Source organism: Sinohyriopsis cumingii, chromosome 10 (assembly GCF_028554795.1).
Source record: "Sinohyriopsis cumingii isolate HCF-2022 chromosome 10, ASM2855479v2, whole genome shotgun sequence".
Classification (NCBI taxonomy): domain Eukaryota; kingdom Metazoa; phylum Mollusca; class Bivalvia; order Unionida; family Unionidae; genus Sinohyriopsis; species Sinohyriopsis cumingii.
Window position 1 is genome coordinate 22,506,897 of NC_142970.1, and position 17,148 is coordinate 22,524,044.

General features: G+C 36.8%; 1 protein-coding gene across 1 annotated transcript in view; it reads left to right on the forward strand.

Annotated features, from left to right (window-relative positions):
• Positions 1 to 8,691: 8,691 nt before the first annotated feature.
• The window catches only part of LOC149789710 (uncharacterized), a 61,339-nt gene continuing 52,882 nt past the window's right edge, over positions 8,692 to 17,148 (forward strand). Inside the window, exon 1 of the mRNA XM_089973354.1 lies at positions 8,692 to 8,784. The gene's annotated coding sequence lies outside the window, so the exon portion shown is untranslated. The remainder of the gene's footprint in view (positions 8,785 to 17,148) is intronic.

Consider the following 17,148-nt stretch of genomic DNA (forward strand, 5'->3'; position numbering starts at 1 on the left):
ATCTGGAGCCACGAATGCCGAAATTTCCTTTGCTCTTTACGTCAGTGGAATTTGCCAAAATCTTTTCATCATATCAAATTTGGTGATATACTTGGCATTTCCGAATTTATCAGTGCAGTCATCAATTCTTGGTACTAGAAATAAACTTGTTTTAGTCACACTGTTCACACTCCTATAACCAGTGCACATGCAGAAAGTTTTATATAATTTTGGAACAAGTATCCATAGTGAACTCCAATCACTTGTACAGGGCTCTATGAAACCATTCTCCAGCAAATGCTGAATTTCTTTTTTCAAGTATTACTGTTTGAGAGCATTTGTCCTGTACACGTGTTGTTTCACATGTTTGGACTTCACAATTTCACCGTCATGGGAAATTTTGTTGTTCTTGTAAGAACAAATGGAAATAAATGCTCATATTCAAAAAAATAGATGTAACAATATTCCTTCGCTTAAATCTTCAGTCAGTGGGACAGGTGCAACTAAATAAATTGCATGTTTAACTTGGCTATCTCTCTCATTATAACGGTACACCTTTAATTTATTTAAATCTCAGGAGTACTATTATTATAATTTAACTAGTTCGTTTTCTTCTTAACTTTATAAGGGCCATAATACCTAATCTGAAGGACACTCTCAATAGTGATCAAGAGAGACAAAACTCTATTATCAGACTCAAAACTGCTCTCCATTGTATTTCTGTCAACCATAATTTTACTTTTGACTTGAATTGTCTCTGGAAACCTTGTGGACGCCCACATTATGGTCAACAGGTATTGGTTACCTAACTTGGTCTTAGGTAGGGGACCAACACAGTCTACCATTATTCAGCTAAATGATTCGTCTACTGCAGGGATAGGTTGCAGATGAGCCTTAGGTATCCTCTGATTGGGTTTTCCTACGATTTGAAAAGCATGACGGATCTACAGTATTTACAAACATCACTTTTATTTCTTGGCCAATAGACGTGATTCAGGATCTTGTGATAAGTCTTATTAATCCATCAATGACAAGCCAAAGACTTATTAATCCATAAATGACAAGCCAAAGGAATTTCAATGGCCTGACTAAGTATTTCCTCTCTTTAAGATTTTGGAACTACATTTTGATAGTTCATTGACCACTTGTCACCAGCAGGTACCTCGAGAGGTCTCCGTTTTCTCATAAGAATTTCATTTTTAATGAAATAGACACGTACTTCAGTGGCTTCAATTTCACTATTCGCCCTTTGAAACAAACATGAGATCTCATGATCTTTTTCCTGTTCGACGACAAGTGAGTGTTGTTTGCCACCCTGATTAGAATAAAGAGAATGAGTAGTTAAAAGAGGATCACTGTGATCAATACCTTGTGATTGATCCAAACAAGGAGTGAAAGTGGCCTCATCTAAAGCTTTTCTAATACATGTGTCAACTAAAGGAATACTTTCCTGATCAATATCATTCTCAAGAGCTTTCTTTGCCATAGCTATCATCGCATGAAAATACACTTTGTAATAAAAAGGTTCCATGCTGAAACTTTGATATATTTATACATTTGGGTTTAAAACAAGATAATCTGAGAACCGCTACTCACTAAGTGTACAAATTAGTTGAAAGTGCACGTGAGTCAAGAATGCAAGTCTTTAACCGATTGTTTGTCATAAGAAATGTTTTTACAAAAAGCAACCTTATGCGCATTTTGTGTTGAACCAGATAATACTGCACAATTTGTCAGGATTTTAAAAACCTGATTATTTTGACATGGGCGTATGAGGTGCATCATGTGTATAAAAAATGTTTTTTAAACAAATGATGATTTTATCGACAGATTTGTTGTATATACTTGACAGAACGATTCGTCGGCATGTATTCAGTAGTTCCTCCCACCCACCCATTTACTACTTGGGCTTCATCTAGGCCACGACTCTGTGCATACTACAAGGATATAATTGTTATCTGTCCGGGCTTGCAGCTTGTGTATATTACAAGGATATAATTGTTATGTGATGGGCTTGCAGCTTGTATCTCCTAGCACCAATTAGATATACGTAGGTAAGGTTAGAGCTATGATAACCCATACAGTGGCTTTATCCTCTTTATCTGCCCTAGTGTGTACCTTGTACGATTTAGTGCCGTCTACCTCGATATAATTAACGACAAATTCGTGATAGCCGCAATAGTAGATATCTCAAGCATATCGATATCGTGTCCTTATCGTACATTATGTGGACTTCCACGTGTTCACTGTGTGATTTGTTTATGCGGCGGCTGAGAGAGAGGATACCTTCTTCAAATAAGTTATCATCAAACTACACGTGTACACGTTCCCGCTTGTCTGCCCATTTTGTTTTATTTATATGTACGGTAATATTACGTTGTACAAATAACTATGAGAGTACCTATTCTTTCTAGTCTGACCTGTTTATTCTATTTATTTTTTATCTACAAATGCTGTATATTACGTTGTAAAAATATTAATAAAATGGGGAGAAAGGAGCGACAGCCCAGTGCATAGAGCGTCGGATTCGTAATTGAATGTTCCTGGGTTCGTTGCCTGCCCATGTCAGCCCGGCTCTGCTTCCTCTGTGTTTATTTGGGAAAGGCACTCGTCTCCAAATTCATCGCCATGATAAAGACAGGAATGTGTTAAAGAGCCGTTACAAGGGACATCACTAAGACAGTGATCTCATATTTCATCGCCATGACAGACAGTAATGCGTTAAAGAGCCGTTACAAGCAACATCACTAAGAAAAGCACTTAGTTCCCATATCCTCGCCATGATGAAAATACAAACGTGTTAAAAACAAAACTTAAAAAAAGTAAAAACAGAAAGAAAATAAAACACGAGGAACTCATTACTGCTATCAGGGTGTAAAGTATAAATATTCATTAGTCATACAATACTAAAGTATGACATATTCACCATTAAGTTACACAGTACTAAAGTAGCTTCGAGTCAACAATAGTTACACAATAATAAAGTAGTAAATAGTCAGTAATAATTATATTAAACTAAAGTAGCAAATAATCAATGCTAGTTGCACAATACTAAAATAACATCAAGTCAATAATAGTTACACAATAACAAAGTAGCAAATAGTCAGTAATACTTACATAATACTAAAGTAGCACATAATCAATAATAGTTACACAATACTAAAGTAACATCGAGTCAATAATAGTTAAACAATAGTAAAGTAGCAAACAGTCAATAATAGCTATGCAATGCAAAAGTGGCAATTAGTCGGTAATAATCAATACTAATTACACAATACTACAGTAGCATATAGTCAATACTAGTTATATAACACTAAAGTAACAAATATTATGTAATTGTTATACAACACTGAAGTAACAAGTAGCAATAGGTGTACAACACTAAAGTAACTGATAGTCAATACTAATTATAAAATGATAAAGTAAGAAATAGTCAGTAATAGCTATACAACACTAAAGTTACAAATAGTCAGTAATAAGTATGATGCATTAACGTATTAAACAGCAATAATTATGAAAGACTAAAAGTAACAACTAGTCATATAAGTTATGCAACACTAAAGTAACAACTAGTCAGTAATATTTATGGAACATTAAAGAAATACATAGTCAGTAATATTTATATAACACTAAAGTAGCAAATAGTCATACTATACATGTAACACTAAAACAACAAATGGCCAGTAACAGCTAGACTACACAAGAGTAACAAATAGTCAGCAATATTTGTACAACACTAAAGTAACGGACAGTCAATACTAAGTATAAAATGCTAAATTAACAATTAGTCAAAATAGTTATGCAACACTAAATTAACAAATAGACAGTTATAGCTAGACAACACACAATTAACAAATATTCAATAATAGTTATAAAACACTAAGTAACGGACAGTCCATACTAATTATAAAATGCTAAAGTAACAAATAGTCATAAGTGTAATGCAACGCTAAAAGTAACAAATAATTAGTAATTGTTGCACAACACTAAAGTATTAAATAGTGAGTAATTGCTAGACAACACAAAAGTAACAAATAGTCAGTAATAGTTATACAACACTAAACTAACAAATAGTCAATTATAGTTATACAACACAATAATAATACATAGTCAGTAATAGTTATGCAACACTAAAGTAACAAATAATACTACTTCTTGAATTTTGCAAGCAATACTGACAGAATTTGCACCATGGTCGTTAAGTGCATATATTGCAAGGGTTGACTTAATTACATGCACCCCGATCTGATTAAAATCAGATTTCTACACTTATACATGAATATCTGACAGCTACCGCTTAGAGTTTATGTTCTCGTAACCTTTGCTATTGCCATAACTGCTAATTGTTATCAACCAATCAAATGAAGTATTATATCTTCGAGTTTTGAAATTGAATGGTGTGGATGAAGAGAATTTATGGGTACAGAAAGATTTGATTCACTTTCAGATTTTGAAATCCGCATTTCCATTGGCCAATTCAATCGTCATAAGAACAATACCCTTAAACGGTCATCAATAGATCTTGACTTAGGACAGCGAAGGATAGATTTTAATCAGATTGACATGCACCTTACCCTTCATTTAACTCCCAAAAATCTCAACACTGTACACATAACCTATCTAGTTTTATCAATGATAACCGATGTAGATAAGGATCCGACTGAACATGCATCAGTTTACAAGACGGAAACAATTTCTGTCGGCCGGGCAAATACAAAAAGGGCGTTATAATTACTGAAACCATTGTAAAGACTCCGAAAGTTCTTAAAACCGTAACCATTGTAAAATCTCAGAAATCTGAGCCTTGGTAAATAGTCGAAAATTTTGTAAAACCATATCCGTTGTAAAGACTTTAAAAGTCCTTAAAACCGTATTGCTTGTAAGGTCTGATCAAGTTATTAAAACCTTATTCCTTGTAAGAACTCAGAATATTGTTGGAACCATATCATTATCGGTATAGGATCCTTCAAAGATGACCTAGTTTAGCTATGTGGGTCACCGTGACTTAAATAAGTGATCTATTCCCAAGCGAAGTTTTTATTTCGCATGCGTTACTTTATTACTAAACATATTCAGTCAATCACACAATCTTCTGTATATTTGACGTGTTTTATTACGTACACAGACTTGTGTCGTTTTGATTTATTTATTTAAGTGCATAAATTTGTATATATTCGACTTAATTATTTATGCAAGATCGATATTTTCAAACTGCACAAATTATGAATGTCTTCATAATAATATTATCAAAGTCTGTGTTCGGACAAATCTAAGACAGGGGTGTGAAATATTGATATATAATATTGATATTAAAGATTAGTTACAATTAAGTTTAGCAGAATAGTTGCTATAGCAAAACATGAAAAAATTGCAACTAGTGGTGTAATGCCGTTATTTAGGTTATTCAATTACTTTAGCAAAAGGGTGATACTTTTAAAGTGCAGAAAATACACAGGTCTTTATAATGACATGAAAGTGTGTGTTCAGACACACAATATTCAGGTCTTTATAATAGTATCCGAGTCCGTGCTCAGACACCAAATATTCCAGTCGTTAAAATAATGGCAAAAGCTGTGCTCAGACACAAGATATGTATGTATTCATAATATTATCAAAGTCTATGTTCGGACACTCAGCATGTACAGGTGTGTCTTATAATATCAAAGTGTGTATTCAGACGCTCAACTTGTACAGGACTTTTCAATAATATAAAAGTCTATGTTCAGACACTTAACATGTACATGTCTTTATAATACTATCAAAGTCAGTGCTCGGACACTCAACATGTGCAAGTCTTTATAATAATATCAAAGTGTGTGTTCAGACACTCAACATGTACAGGTCTTTATAATAATATTAAAGTGTGTGTTCAGACACTCAACATGTACAGGTCTTTATAATAATATCAAAGTGTGTGTTTGGACACTCAACATGTACAGGTCTTTATAATAATATCAAAGTGTGTGTTCAGGCACTCAATATGTACAGGTCTTTATGACAACATCAAAGTCTATGTTCAAACACTCAACATGTACAGGTCTCTAAAAATATCAAAGTGTGTGTTCAGACACTCAACATGTACAGGTCTCTAAAAATATCAAAGTTTGTATTCAGACACTCAACATGTACAGGTCTCTAAAAATATCAAAGTGTGTGTTCAGACACTCAACATGTACAGGTCTATATATTAATATCATAGTTCATGTTCAGAAACTCAACATGTACAGGTCTGGATAATAATATCAAGGTATATGTTTCTACACTCAACAGGTACAGGTCTATATAATGATATAAAGGTCTAAGTTCAGACTCTCAGAATGTTCAGGTCTGTATAATAATATCAAAGTGTGTGTTCAGACACTCAACTTGTACAGGTCTTTATAATAATATCAAAGTGTGTGTTCAGACACTCAACATGTACAGTTCTTTATAATAACATCAAAGTATGTGTTCAGACACTCAACATGTACAGGACTTTATAATAATATCAAAGTCCATTTTCAGAAACAAGTAGGACTGAGGATGATGAAAATGTAATACTTTTGCTGAAGATTAGTTAAAATTCGTTTTAGCTGAATATCCGTTCACACAAGAAATAAATAGATTATAGCCAAAGTTTTGAGGTCATAAAGAAGAAAATATAAATTAAAATCAGAAAAGCGGAGAGCGGATGGCATTGGTTGAAACAATAAAATGTTTCGGATAGAGTGAAGTTTTGGCCACTAATTCATGTATACAGTTCCAAGAAGGTGGGTGTTTAAAATGTCTTTATCAGCAAAAATGATTTCAACGTTCTTCATGGAAGAAAAGAGAAGAAAATATGATACAATTTATGATGTACATTCATGATAATATCTTTGGGTCAGGATCTGATATGCCCCATTACGTGGGAAAATACGGATTTCACCATTAGTACATACCGTTGTCATTGAGTCAACATCTTACATGCTTCATTATGAGGGAAAATACGGGTTTCACCATTAGTTAATGTCAAGGCAAACCCTTGACTATTCCTGTGTTGGAAGGTGTTGGGCAGGTAGGATGTCCCATTTGGGATCAATAGGCTAGCACCATATATAATTCACAGTGTAGTGAGGTGTGGGGTAGGTAGAATGTCTCATTTGGGATCGATGGGCTAGCACGATATATAATTTACTGTGTAGGGAGGTGTGGGGCTTGTTGGTTGTCCCATTTGGGATCAATAGGTTAGCACCATATATGTTCATTGCGTAGGGAGATGTGGGGATGGTAGGATGTTCCATTTGGGATCAATAGGCTAGCACGATATATAATTCACTGTGTAGGGAGGTGTGGGGCTTGTTGGTTGTCCCATTTGGGATCAATAGGCGAGCACCATATATAATTCACTCTGTGGAAAAACTAGTATTGCGTCAGCAGTCAATATTAAGAGTTGTTGTTGTTCTAGGGTTTAACGGCATTTTTCAGCAAAAGCTAGGCTATACATGGCGGCCTGTATAACTGGTGGAGGAAGAACCCTGGAAAACCGAGGGAAGGACCACCGACCCACGAGAAGCTACTGACAGGCTTCCCCACATACCCACGCTAGCCGATCCTTGGACTCGACTCCAGGCAGACAGATGTCAGATGGCAGTGATCCGGAACGGTGAGCGCATTAGACCACTCGGCCACTCGGGGCCCCGTCAATATAAGATAATTGATGAGCTATTTCCCATGTACTCAATGCAAACATTGTGATGGATGCTTTCAACGTCTACACATGTCCTATATATTAGGAGGTCGTACCGTTTTACATTCCATACAATACATTTGAATTTTTGTCTTGTCACGCTTGAAAATATTCAACCTGGAATATCGACTGATACGTTCAAAGAAAGAAAAAACTAACAACAAAGAAGGAAACGGAAAACAAACAATAAAGGAAAGATGGTCATATCAAGAAACACACAAATACTACAATACATAGCTATGGAAAATATAAATAAATGTTATGAATAGTCACTAACTCCTGTCATATTACTTTTATTTGACTAGGTCTTAAATTTTAGTGTGCCTAATTACTGGGTAAATTCCAGAACGCATTTTGCTACCTCACTTGACTGCTATCTCGTTTTAAAAAATAAACAAATAATTTTTATATGATAAGTGTAACGTATAATTTCTGTCCCTTCTATACAAGGTCAAGTCCAACTGGTAGCTAAATGCTACTATAGCGATACGTTACAAATAGTTTTTAGGTGAACTGTTACCGTACCTCCTAAAACGAATACATTTCTCGTTGTTTACTCTTTTTAAGTCCAAAATTATCAAGTATTCACTTGACACCTAACACACACAACAGTCCTAAATTATCCAATAAAATTGACACCTAGTCTAAATTGCAGTCGTAACGTATCGGGTAAAAGTCGCCATTATTTTTGCCTACACCATCGTTTCGCAGGAGTGTTTAAGTTTGTATACAAATTTATATAACAGTCGTTATCGAATCAACTATAATTGTATGGATTGTATCCAAACACACATCCACGTATAGTTTTGCAAGAACACACGGCGTCAACATGATCTTCCATATAGATAACACATTCAAGATGGCAAGGCATGGGCCCCATCTTGCAGCAGATATTGAACTATACCAACATGGAGACGATAGCACGAATCCGGTTAAAGCTGTGCAACCATGTGATTTGTCACATGATCTACCCAGTAATCGGAATAGAGATAACACATTTAGTTAACAAATCAGACACGTAAGAACGTTCCGGCAGACGTAACCCGATACCAGCTAAAGACTCCAACATTTCCTTCAGTTGCTGAGCTGCTTATAATGTAAGATTTTAAAAAGTTGTCGATTACCTTTTCAAATTATTTTTTTAATTTAGAATATTTATATATTTTAAGTGAACACACTAAATAAATAGTATTGAAAAATTGAAAATGCCATTACAATAAGGCAGATTCGTATGGGTAAGTCTGAATACAAATAAGACGGAGTCGTTTCGGTAAGTGTGAATGTAATAAGGAGGAGTAGCGTGGGTAAGCTTGAACACAATAAGGCAGAGTAGAGTGGGGAAGTGTGAATAAAACAAGACATAGTCGTATGGGTAAGTGTGAATAAAATAAGGCGGAGTTGTTTAAGGCGTGTGAATACAACAAAGTAGAGGCGTGTGGATCAAGTGTGAATACAATAAGGCGAAGTCGTATGGGTAAGTGTGAATATAATGAGGGTAGTCGTTTGAGCAAATGTAAATACAATAGGGCGGACACGTGTCGATTAATGGAAACTTCGATAGGGAGGAGTCTTGTTGGCAAATGTAAATTCAATATGAGGGACTCGTGAATCGTGTGTGTAAGTCTGAATGCAACAAGGTATAATTGTGTGGGGTAAGTGTGAATACAATAAGACAGTGTTGTGTGTAAGTGTGAATACAATAGAGCAGATTCCTGTGGGGTAAGTGTTCATGCAACAAGATAGAATTGTGTGGGGTAAGTGTGAATACAATGTCTGAAAGTGTGAATACAACCAGGTAGATTCGTGCTGGGTAAGTGTGAATGCAACAAGGCAGAGATGTGTGGGGTAAGTGTAAATACGATAAGGCAGATCTGTTTGCGATAAGTGTGAATACAGTTAGGAAGAGTCGTGCGAGATAATCGTGAATACAACATAGTTGTGTGGGGTAAGTGTGAATACAACCAGGCATAACTGTGTGAAGTAAGCTTGAATACAATAAGGCAGCATTGAGTGGGTACGTTGTATCACAATATAGTCATATAATGTACTTGCATTAGTATAGACTAGCTTGTATCATCTATCTTCAGGCTTCTTGACCCTTTGAAAAATAACTCTTGTATTTTAATCAAGGTACGACCTAAAGTTTTATTTCACATCATTTTCAGTAATAGGACGACAGGTTTTAATTAAGATGATGATGATCTGTATATCGACGTTACTGACAAATGCAATCTGACAGCATTTATTTGCTGTCATTACCGGTCTAATAAGGCCAGCCATGACCATGGTGTCATTATCCATCCAATAATGTCACCCCATGACCATGATGTCATTACCCGTCCAATAAATGCCACCCGATAACAATGCTGTCATTACCCGCCCAATTAGGCCACCCCATGACCATGCTGTCATTGCCCGTCCAACTTGGCCACCCCATGACCATGCTGTCATTTCCCGTCCAATTAGGCCACTCCATGACAATACTGTCATTACCCGTCCAATTAGGCCACCCCATGACAATGCTGTCATTTCCCGTCCAATTAGGCCACCCCATGACAATACTGTCATTACCCGTCCAATTAGGCCACCCCATGACAATGCTGTCATTTCCCGTCCAATTAGGCCACCCCATGACCATGCTGTCATTACCCGTCCAATAAGGCCCCATGACCGTGCTGTCATTACCCGTCCAATAAGGCTACCCCATGACCATGCCCCTAAAAAATTAATCAAACTCCAGGACCGTTTCTTTGATATTGAACTAAAAAGTTTATTGTAACGTTACAATGGCAAACATCCATACACATCCATTCAGCGGTACAATTGCATGAATACATTCATGCACGCCCATTCAGCAATGTAATTACATGAATATATTCGTATACGCCTTTTCATGCATTCATGCACACCCATTCGGCTGTGCAATTACATATACGCATGCGTGCACACCCATTCAGCAGTTTAGTTACATTATGATTCCCTTTCTTTCTTCATTCCTGAATTTTCCTACTATGGATAACACTAATTCATTTCTAGCACCAAATGTGACAGTTTAAGACAGGTTGTTATTTAATATATGTGATCTTTAAGGCTTGTTCAACATCAATCCAAATCTTCCGATATTGGCAGGATATCCGTCCACGTAAAAGACAGCATAATGAGTCTCCTTACAGTGATAACAATTGTACGATCTAATCAATTTATTTCAGAAAACAAAGATTTGTTTAACGTGTTTTATCGTTTTGTGCTAAGACTATTATTTCCACTTGATTTTGAAATAAAATACATACAATGTATCCGATTCATGACATCCGTCTGTCCGTTTTTGACAATTGTTGTCCAGTATCAATGTTAAACTGTCATTATGTTTAAATTGCCAATTTTGTTTTGTTTAATATTCGTTATGAGGGTGAACTGTTTTTTTTACATTTTTCTCCTGGGATATGCGTCACTATATCAACACCTGATTTTAAATAATAATAATAATAATAATAATAATAATGATAATAATAATAATAATAATAATAATAATAATAATAAAAATATATCCAAATGATGATCATCATAAGGTTTATGTGTTCGTGATCTAGATTTTTAACGCATCTTTAACGACTTTTCAGTCATATCACTCTGATGCATTCAGTATGGCAGATTATAGTGATGTCTAGCACTGGGCATCGTGCCACAGATATGTAGCATGATGCCCCACCTGTCATATTATCCTGACACCAAGCCCACCAGTCCTAACACTAAAACTCTTTATGCTGAGCGTCGAGAGAGGCAGCGGCTAGTGCTTTTTTATAAGTCTTTGTATGACTAAGCGAGGGCTATAACCCGCGACCTTCCGCATCCGAGGCATATGCACTAAGCACTTAAACATACTAACTATCTAAACAGTAAAGAAAAAATAATTAAACAATTTTCCACTAGGTTTGCCTAACGGGACAGGAATATGTAAGTATCACAGTAATAGTCTCCTGTACACATTATCTTAATTCAATCATGTCACACTAATAGTATACTGGACACACTATCTTAATTCAATCATGTCACACTAATATTCTACTGGACACATTATCTTAATTCAATCATGTCACACTAATAGTCTACTGGACACATTATATGACTTCAATCACGTCACACTAATAGTCTTCTGGACACATTATCTTAATTCAATCATGTCACACTAATAGTCTCTTCGACACATTATGTTAATCCATTCCTGTCACACTAATAGTCTCTTCGACACATTATCATACTTCAGTCATGTCACACTAATAGTCTTTTCGACACATTATGTTAATCCTTTCATGTCATACTAATAGTCTCTTCGACACATTATCTTAATTCACTCTTGTCAGCATAGCTTCAAAACCACAAATGAAGTATACAGTTCTTTTTTTCACTCTGCAAAGTAAGTTATGAAATAGGAGAGAGAAATATGAACTTGCAATACAAAATCATATATTGTGCAACTTATCAGAGTCTGGCGTAATTTTAGGTTCTTGTAAACAATCAGATAATTCTGTATATGCAAGTGAATTACAATCTAAACCCAATTTTCATTATTCCTAGAGAAGAGTCCATCTTGACATATTTAGTGAAACATTTTCTTTGCTTATGTACTTAATGAGTCATTCATGTCATTTATAGTTAAAGTTTCTCTTTCTAGTCTGCCTAGGAACCGCAGCCTAAATGTTTTATCTACCTGCACACATCTAGCAAACAACCCTGATTTATTTACATGCACTCCAGTATGAAAGGTCTAGTAATTTGAATGATTCTCTAAATATACCAAAATGGCCCTCGTATTGCGATATTTATTTTTATTTTTAAAATTATGGTTTCGCATATTGTAAACGAAACAAAATTATTGGCACCTCGCCCATGTGTACACAGCAGCAAGATACTTACGACCCTCTTCTGACAATCGTATACTCATTATTCCCACTATGAAAACAAAGTCATATGGACAGCGTATAGTTGCATACCAGGGCCCAGCAACATGGCACCAATTGCCCACTGAAATTAGGCACAAAGACACAGTGATCTCCTTCAAAGGTCCTCTTAAAACTCACCTATTTCAACTGCAAGAACAAACTTAAAGATCTAATAATGTTTCCTACTTTAAATATTTTCAAGCAGCAGAGAGACTGGGCCCACCAACTATTTCGTCCAACAGGACCATCTATCGAAAACTTTTCTGATAGAAGGTCTTATTTCACAAAAATAACCCTTATATCCAGAAACTATGATGACTAAATCCTCTTTTCTGGATAGAAGGGTTATTTCGACAAAGATAACTCACTATAAAAAATGTTTCTTCACGTGGTGACGTCGACGACGACGTTGGCGGCCCAGTCTCTCTGCTGCTAGCGATGTAAAATATTTTAGGATTTTTAGTTAAAAAATGTATCTAACCCAACTCGGTATCGTGTCCAAGGATCATGTAAATTTATTGTTACAAACCCGTGTGGTTTTCGCTGTGCATGACTGAAGAAATTTCTGATTCTATTTATATCCATGTCTCCGCTGCACCAAGTCTGATGGATATTTCTCAGCGTGTGTGCGTCAACTCCGTTAAACACCGCAAGAACGTTACAATTATCTCTGATCACTTTTGGAATTTATGTATACCGTTGAGTCACATAAATGACATCAGTGTTTTTGTGTCGACCAAGGGAGAATATTCTGGCTGGATATTTTTGTTTATCCAACATTACATCATCGTACACAACTAAGTTGTTAATTGATCCATCAATGTCGTCGACGGATGGAGCTTCTTCGATGTCAGTTATAAAATCAATAACATCTTCGTCGTTTATCGATTTTGCACTTTCGTTAAAATCTTTTAGCACTTGATAACACCGCTGATCGTCCACAGACGGGGCTATCAAATATAATTTATCCCACTTCATCCACTTCATTATTAAATTAAGTAACAACTGTGTCTTACCCGACCCAGATGGGCCTATAATAATCATTCGGATAGAATTTGGTAGCACTGAGTTATGTTTGATTGGCTCTCGTCGCTTTGTCGCGGAAAAGTCAGTGATTTCCATTTAATATATCATAAAATAAATATGGATTTATATTGTGTGAAATGCCGAGCACGTACCCCAACTACGGATACAACAACAATTACAACAAAAAATAATCGACAAGCGCTTACAGGCAAGTGTGAACGATGTGGCAAAAAAAAAAATTAGATTTATTAAAAAAAAAAAGGAGGTGATATCGCAGCCAAGTTAACAAAATTACCAGGAGCTCCGTGGGCTAAATATCCAGGAGAAATACATCTTCCAGGATATAATTACTGTGGTCCAGGAACCCGACTTGATATCAGACTTGATGCTCAGGATCAACCAAAACCCGGTGAGTATCCGATAAACGCTATTGATGGCGCGTGTCATGCTCATGATGTAGCTTACCGAAGCAAGGATTTACAACAGCGCCATCTCGCGGACGTGAAATTAATTCATGCGTTAAATGCCATTCCTGATAAATCTTTCAAATAAAAGTTAACATCCTGGTTGATAAAATCCGCAATGAAAGGTAAATTAGCGTTAGGTACTGGTATATAATTTGGAGTCGATGTATTATTCCCCAAGCGGATACTGGAGAGGTAACGCAGCAATTGATAAACTTGCCAGCGCGGCATCAGTAACACGCGCGGTTGCCAAAAATTGGTTATCCCGACAGGCAATATGGCAAATTTATCTACCGCGCCCTAAACAAATTAACTTCGCGCATTTCGATGTTAGTGTACCAAATGAGGTTCATCAGGCTGATATATTATTTCTGCCACATGATACTATCCGAAGACGCACATACAAGTACGCGTTAACCATAGTTGATGTTGCCAGTAGATACAAAGATGCGGAACCGTTAACAACTAAAACAGCATCTGAGGTTGCTTCTGCGTTTGAAAGAATTTATCGGCGAGGACCTCTGCGATGGCCAAATTTATTACAAGTTGATCCTGGCAAAGAATTTCAAGGTGCAGTAGCATCGTTGATGAAACAACATAACGTCACCATACGACGAGGACACACTGAAATTCACCGTGATCAGGCAATTGTTGAGCGATTCAATAGAACACTTGCTGAGCGGTTATTTGGATATCAATACGCGAGGGAATTCATTCAGGATACGAGATCGCGCGAATGGGTTGCAATATTACCAAGCGTGATAACTGCGCTAAATAATGAAATTACCCAAACCACCAACATGAAACCTTCCATCGCGATCACGAAAACACACGGTGTTTTTCAAAAAAATATACCCGTACGACGTGATTCTTCAGCACAGCCGATACTGGGTAATGTTACTGTAAGATATTTATATGAACCAGGTGAACTTGAAGGTGGTAAAAGAAGAGCGACTGATCCCATTTGGAGTGTTACCACACATAAGATATCCACCGTGACAAGATCCACTGGCAGACCGGCAATCTACAGGTTGGATTCAACTGCTCCTCAACGCGGATTCACCCGTGAGCAACTTCAGGTAATTCCCGAGGACACACAATTGCCGACAAAATCACTGAAGTGACTTAACTAGCGCTGGCACCCCGACGTCGATTACACTCAAGACAGGTCAACATAACATTATCACGTGTATGACCGCGGCTGTTATCTTTTCTGTCTACGGTAAATTGTCTTGAATTTTTTTCGAATACTGCCATAGCATTATACAATTACAACTCGCGCAGTGATTATTCTGCTGTTGTTTCAACGCGTTAATAAATTCAACATCAAGATCAAAATCGCGATTATTTTTTTTGTCACTCTGTTTGTAACCTGCGAGTTTTTTTCTTATTACATCACCATCGGTGTTGTTTTTATCAGCTATTGACTCAAAATCGAAGGATTCATTCAAGACAATTCTTCGCAGTTGAGATATTCTTCTGACTCTGGACACCGCTAAGTAAACCAAGTTTGACCATTCGATTCGATCATCAACGATCCACACAGTTGTATCTGAAATAGTCAGTCCTTGAGAACAATGAATGGTCATTGCGTATCCTAGCGTCCACGGGGATTTATTCATCGCTAGTGCATCCTCGACAGCATCGATGTCAACTAGCACAATATCATTCAATACTAAATTCTGTTTCTCTGTCTTTCCTGGAATATCAACATCTATATTTTGTAACCGTGTATCAGCTGGTCTATAACATAACGGCGTTGGCAGCATTGCAAACCTTTTTTGTTGTAACCGAAATAGCTGTTGTTGAAGTGTGTCTCTGACTATCTTTCTACTCGCCACTATCAAATCGTCTGGTTTCCACACGCGTAAAAAGTCACTCATCGAAGTTTCAGGAATCATCTCGCGCATAATTTCACATTGAATTTTATTCGGTTGTAGCCTGATTAATGTTTTAAATTCTTTCAGCGTTGCATCAAGTGCTCGGTAATCATCAGACACTTCTTCGTGATAATCAACAAGATTCCTCAGCCAATCATGTGGAGATGCGCCGACAAACGGAGGTGGTTGACCGTGATCGCCGCACATAATCACTGCAGTATTTTTCGTTAACAGCCAATCAAGAAATGTTTTTAACTTTTCCAGCGGTACCGTACATATCTCATCCCAAATTATTATATCATTGATATATTTTGTTCCCATTCGATCTGGCGTCCACACACCGCCGCTGTATTTGAAAAAGCTGTGATAAGTACAAGAATTGACTCCTCGTTGTTTCATCTCTCTGGCAAGCCTGTGTGTAGGTGTTAGCACAATCATATCTGAATTTCGAAATAATTCAATCGCTCGAGTTGTTTTACCAGACCCGCCCGGCCCGTTCAAATAAACAGTTTTGTGTCTGGTGATTGGATCATCCACAGACGGTGCGGAAGATATTTCTGGCATCTCGAATTTATAATAATCATCCTCGATTGCAACATCAGCGGATTCACAATACTCGTGCAACATCTCGGTTTCTATTCTCCACGAACCCCATTCATCTCCGCCGCAGAATTTCATTATATCGGTCAGTGATTCTGAATATTTCTTGTCGATGTAAAATGAATCCGTGGCAACTTTGACTGCCATACCAGTATGGCATGGGTCAGAAAATCGATTTACCATCGATAACAAATTTATAGAAACAAAAGCCAGCATTGAAGATCTCAAATGTGTGTATTGAGGCGATTCTCCGTCGATATAACTTACAATTGTGCTCAACTTTTTCCCTGTTACAAAATATGTCTCTGGCAACCGCGTCGGCGATTATAAAATCCAATTCAGCTTCATCGATAATCAACCGCGAGTGATGCATTTTATGATCAAATGCTGCACCCTGAGTAAATTTACCGATTATTCTTCGTCCAAGATCTTTCGCTGTGCTTTCACTGTTTTTGAGTTTAATCTTGAGAATTTTAGGAGCCTCACTGACAATGACATCCATCGGGGTATTTGGACACTCTCGTGCATACTCGCCGATAACTTCTTCGAGG